Source organism: Sardina pilchardus, chromosome 13, assembly GCF_963854185.1.
Source record: "Sardina pilchardus chromosome 13, fSarPil1.1, whole genome shotgun sequence".
Taxonomy (NCBI): domain Eukaryota; kingdom Metazoa; phylum Chordata; class Actinopteri; order Clupeiformes; family Clupeidae; genus Sardina; species Sardina pilchardus.
This window is the reverse complement of record NC_085006.1, coordinates 12,013,652-12,019,602: the sequence shown is the minus strand read 5'-3', so window position 1 is coordinate 12,019,602 and position 5,951 is coordinate 12,013,652. Positions and strand designations below refer to the sequence as shown.

The 5,951-nt window shown below is 41.0% G+C and overlaps 1 long non-coding RNA gene across 2 annotated transcripts; it reads left to right on the top strand.

Moving 5' to 3' along the window:
- The first annotated feature begins 279 nt into the window (after positions 1–279).
- LOC134099919 (uncharacterized) lies at positions 280–2,365 on the top strand. Of its 2 annotated transcripts, none has more exons than XR_009941190.1 (3): positions 280–422; positions 1,404–1,451; positions 1,684–2,365. It is a non-coding gene; the product is annotated as an uncharacterized LOC134099919 (long non-coding RNA). The 2 variants fall into 2 exon arrangements; XR_009941191.1 differs by having other exon boundaries at positions 2,240–2,354.
- Positions 2,366–5,951: the final 3,586 nt, after the last annotated feature.

Below are 5,951 nucleotides of genomic sequence, written 5' to 3'. Positions count from 1 at the left end.
TCAGTTTGGAAATCCCTGTTTTAGGGTATTATTTCTCATCAACATTTCATTTTGGAACATCTAACAAGAATGAAAGCACAAGCACAAGGTGTGATAATTGAAAATCCCCATGTTATTTTCCCACAGAAAAAATCTCAAGATACCGGACCTCCTTATTTGGGCAAAGATGGTAACATTTTTCTAGGCGAACTCCAGAGGTCTATGGCGGACGACATGCTTGTGTTCCTGCTGGGTGGGATTCCACCGATCCAGAGCGGTAGATATAACAGAGTGGCGACACTCCCATAGACCTCCAGAGGAAACAATGGCGGACGTTTTTTCAGGCTACTTCCGCGTTATGGAGAGCTCAACAGTTCTTAACAGTGACATTCGCGGAGTTTGCCTCATTCACTTCCATTGGTGTCTGCCTAACTTTGTCAGCGGTAAGTAAACGAAAGCACGACCTTTTTTAAAATTGTTATATATTTCCCATATCAACTGTACCAGTATGTACTCGTAGTGTTATTCGAGTTGTTTGTGCTGCTCGTTTAACTGTTATTTTTGTATCTTAGTTATGACCGAAACTTCAGAGCATAATGTTACGTTAGCCTACAAAGCTAACCTTAGACGTGGAGGGAGGCTAGTCTAAATGTAATGTTCCTATGTCAATAAGGAATGTCAGACATATCACACTTGGTTACGCTACTGTAGTAGAGCAACGTTAGATAATAGATGGAGTTATCAAGGAGTTTGTATGCCATTTATAATCCTATTTGCTGAACCTGATGGCGTTAGCTAATGTTAGCTAGTCAGCTCACGCACATTCAAAATGCAATGAAGGGGGAACAGTACGTGATCTTAATGCATGCAATGGCATCAGATGTGCTCGTTATCAACGAGTTTGTGATTAAGTTGTTCTTCAGATGAACAGTGGAACTAATTAATGGGATGACATTTCATTTAGACCTGATCTAGCTTGTTAGCTTGTTAGATGGAATGTTTCATGGCACTATGAAGTGAACCTGAAGCTAAACTTGTGATCAGAGAGCATGATATGAACTCGGGTACATCTCTTCACAACAGAAATTTCAGTTATGAACTTCAGGCCAGGGCAGGGAGCTGTAGAAGCAAAAACTGTACTATACTCTCCTGCCGTGTGTCACTTGCTCACTGTCCAGTCCTGCCCTAGTGCCACTACTGTTCCAACTCGGGAGTCGGGACAGTGGCACGAGACTAGAGCTTGGGATAGGGGCGCGTCGCGCGTGTACAGTGCAGTAGCCTACTTCTTTTTGTCTCAACTGCTGTTGGATGTCAGGTTGCAGTCAATATTATTCTACATTGAATGTACATTTCTGAGGTCTATATCACCACAGCAGGTCGATATATTTGATGGAATGATTTTGATTGCAATGACTATCTTGCAGATGCTGAAAGTGACGTGACAAGACATTGTCTTCAATTAAGTGGTCCTTGTAAGTATAATAATTTTCTTTCTTTTTTTTACCTTCTATGGATAACTGAAAAGTGTAGGTTAATGATGCTCTAAGGGCAGAATTAGGTCCATCCATAGAATAAGAACAATGTTTGCAATGATGTAGCCTAGTCTAGTTAGCTGTAGTATACTGTAATCAATCCCAAATGTTAATATGTTAAGTGGGTAGAGATGGTAATGCTTGTAAGTGGGTATACTATCTCTCTCTGTAGCAGTGCCACTGCTTTGGTTGACACCATAAGGGATTCGGTCGTCCTTGCCGGACCAACTGCTCCACTTTACTGATGATATTGAAGGCCTCCCGCAATGGACAGTAAAGGGTACCTCTCTTAAATTCCTTCAGTTGTAGCAGTACACTACATTTGCTGTCAGCACAGTCATTGTTGTCTGTACAGCATGCTGGCATTCCTCACAAAGTCAGTTACTGATTACCCTCAGTATTGTTCTTATTACAATAAGAAAAGTCTCCTTGTGTTGATGAATGCAATGGCTAAAGTGCAGTGATTTCTTATAGCCTGTCAGCTTTTTATTCTCAAAATAACTATGAAAGATATTGTTGGGAATCATTGGTGTTATAAAAGTTATAAGGTGTGGCACCCCCAACCAACCTTGAAGGGGTCGGCCGTGTATGGGTATGTAAAACTCTTGCTGGCCTTTTGCTTTTGTTTATGCTAATACCTTGATGTGGCATCTGTGAATGTATTGTACCAAGTATACACTGACTTTTACCTGCTCTCTCCATTTTCCACTGTGCCTGTTCTTGCTTAGGACCAAGGATGCAGAGGACAAGACGGGTGTGTAGTATTGACTGAAATTATCAGAGAAGGTCATTTTTTATGGTTTAGGTCCAAACGAAGGGACCCTTCCAACCTCAGCATCTCCAACACCTCCTGTCACACCTCCAGCCAAATGTGCTACTGTACATCTTCCTCAGTTAACCTTCTTGTAGGTGTGCATGTCCAGCATCCTTTGCACATTAATGTCTTTAGTTGTTCACACACGGTACGGTTGTTCAGATTTGGGAATCTGAAATGTTTTTCAGAATGTCTTTGAAAATATAAATGGGTGTTAACCCTCCTTTTTATATTGCAGTCTCACCATATCTCCCTTACGCCTTTTCTGTGTGTATTCCTGTTCTTTATGTTGTTAAAACACACTTGTTCCACACATTGAAAATGTAATAAACAAATGTATTGAAAACTCAAAATGTATCAGTCATCCTTTTTATGCTGTTCTAAGTGCTTTCTTGAAAGAGATGATTGCTTATTGAGTTACAATGTTATCGAAACAGTGGGTGTCCTGAACGAACTGTTGAACAAACTTAACTTTAACATACACACTTTTAACATTTTGGCTGTTATTTATCGTTCTTTGTTAATGTATTTTTATATGTTTATGGCTTAATCTGAAAATATTACTAAGGCTGTGTGGTGGCCATATTTAGGCTATTCCTTAAAATAAACAAATTAATAGATTGACTGCATTGATCTAACTTTTAACGTATAACCTGTTACTGATTGACTGCATTGATCTAACTTTTAACGTATAACCTGTTACTGGTTGCCATATATTATTTGCTAGATGTTCATGGCTTACTCCTAAAATTGTGAAGGCTGTGGGTGTGTAGGCCTATATAGTTAGGGTGGCCACCTTCATCTCATCAAAATAACTGGAGAGGACACTGAACATCTCAAATACCCACGGTAAAATTTGATACAAAATACATACATTTCAACAATGTAAGTTTATTATGCATGACGACAAACAGGCAAATCACGGAACCAGGAATGGAGCTAATGCCGAGAGGTAGGCTAAATGGCAGTGTCAGCTACCACAGAATAGATATTTCAGAACGATGTTTGCAGAGCAAACTTGCGATATGTCATGGGCACTATGTAAGCATGCTAACCCACGTTATAGCACTTCAAATTGAACTCGTGTTTGGTTTGTTTCGATGTTTCCCGTGATCATTGCTGTCTGTCCCATAGAAATAACATGGCAGCGCCAGGGCTGTTAAGAACTGTTGTAGCGTACATGAACCACGTGACGGCGCGGCGGCGACTTCAAAGAGTGTCGCAACTCTCTCTATCTATGGCTCTGCACCGATCTCGCTAAAGAAGGCGGCGCTTAAAGAGTCACTTCACCCCATAACTCCACCCTCTTCACATTTCTGAAAAAGGCTTTCAAAATGGGCGAGACGTTCTGAAATTTGGAGAGGGAGTGCAGCACTGCTGCAACCAATCAACCATGGTGATTTCGTGTCAGTCTGGGAATGAGTGCTGCAGACATGGCTTATCACAGGTAGGCTAATCAGGGCAGCAGGCGTTTCATTCCTAATTTGTAACGACCCGGTGACGTAGTGTTGGACGAGAAGTACAGGACTTCGTCAGCATTCCAATAGCATTTTGGACCAACATGCCATGGCATGTTTCAACCTGTAGTATGCGCGGAGAGCAATATCTCCACTACAAAATCAGACGAAATGTTACTTTTGTCGAGAAACACGATTTTTGTCAATATTAACCCTGGTAATAGTACAGTTCACCACTTGAGTATTTTCAATCAATCAACAGCTCAAAAAACATATTTTAAGGTGCAGTGACTCTTTAACATAAATAGCCTGGCTTGAACTAGCATAGACTTTCATTTGGGGCTGAGACCGTCCCATTAACACAATTCTGCCGCGCCCTGTTAACGTTAACTTTAGCCAGGCTAACTTAATCATTCAATAAGCGCGTGCATGAGGTACATAGGCAACCCAGAACATTCGGTTGTCGAAATGCGATAATGTCTGGCAAAGTGCCAGCCGTGCTTTTCTCGGGAGCGGAGCAGCGCCTCATTATAGAGCTTTATGAGGAGTTTAAAAGTAATATTTCAAGGACGGGGAACACGGTGGCCATAAATAAAGCCAGGGAAATGGCCTGGCAAAAAATGGCTGACCATTTAAATACTTAAAAAGTTCTTACATTTGCATATAAGAGGTAATGTGATTGCTAACTTGAAGACTGTGACAAAGTACTACAAAATAATAATACATTCTTGCATTATTTATTTGCAAAAACATGTTTTTGGTCATGACCCTCGATCAAATTCATACAAGTCACGTTGTGAACAAGGACATGACAAAGAAGCGAAGAGGCTGGGCGGAACCTTGCTTAGGAGCTCGTTTTTCCAACAGATGTTTGGTTTTTTTGCAGCACCCCTTAAAGAGGAACTATGCAGGATTGGCGATTTCATCTCTGGTTTCGGTTTCGTTTTCGCTCGTTTTTATGCTTGCCTTTTCTCTGCAGAGCTTCCCCGACAGCTTTAAAGGGATATTCCGCCATTTTTGGAAATACGCTCATTTTCCACCTTCCCTCGAGCAAAACAATCGATATTTACCTTGTTCCCGTTCATCCAGCCATTCTGTGAGTCTGGCGATACAACTTTTAGCTTCAGCCTAGCATAGATCATTGAATCGGATTAGACCATTAGCTTCTCGCCTGCTAGCTTCATGTTTAAAAGTGACTAAGATTTCTGGTAATTTTCCCATTTAAAACGTGTCTCCTCTCAAGTTAGAAAGTGCAATAAGACCAACTGAAAATGAAACCTGGCGTTTTTCTAGGCTGATTTGACATGGAACTACACTCTCATCTGGCGTAATAATCAAGGCAACTTGCACTTACTGGCACTACTACTGCTTGTTGTCTATGGGGACTATTTTCAGATGCTGCGTAAGATATCACTGCGCCTATGGTACGTTTGCAAGTTGCCTTGATTATTACGCCAGATGAGAGTGTAGTTCCATGTCAAATCAGCCTAGAAAAACGCCAGGTTTCATTTTCAGTTGGTCTTATTGCACTTTCTAACTTGAGAGGAGACACATTTTAAATGGGAAAATTACCAGAAATCTTAGTCACTTTTAAACATGAAGCTAGCAGGCGAGAAGCTAATGGTCTAATCCGATTCAATGATCTATGCTAGGCTGAAGCTAAAAGTTGTATCGCCAGACTCACAGAATGGCTGGATGAACGGGAACAAGGTAAATATCGATTGTTTTGCTCGAGGGGAGGTGGAAAATGAGCGTATTTCCAAAAATGGCGGAATATCCCTTTAACATGTATATTTATACATGTATAGGCTATATTTAAATATATAAATTGCAAGTGTGGTTCTTCGTCTCAGACTTCCAGATGTAAACAAAGAGCGATCGTCTCCTGCAGAAAGTTGCATAGGGTCTCTTTAATTAAGCTCGAAAGTTAACCTGCCATGGACCATGCTAGTTTTGTGGCATAAATTCCCATAATTACCAAGCTGGGATTTGCGTTAACCACACTAATGGAACGGAACACTCACTAGAATAAGCGAGGCTTATCGAAATGAGCCAGGTTTAGCCTTTAGCGAGGTTGATGGAATACACCTCAGGAGAAGATATTGAGCCTATTAGAGTTACTAGGGCAAAATATTATGGTCCTGTGCCACCTCGCTGAGCAAAAAAGGC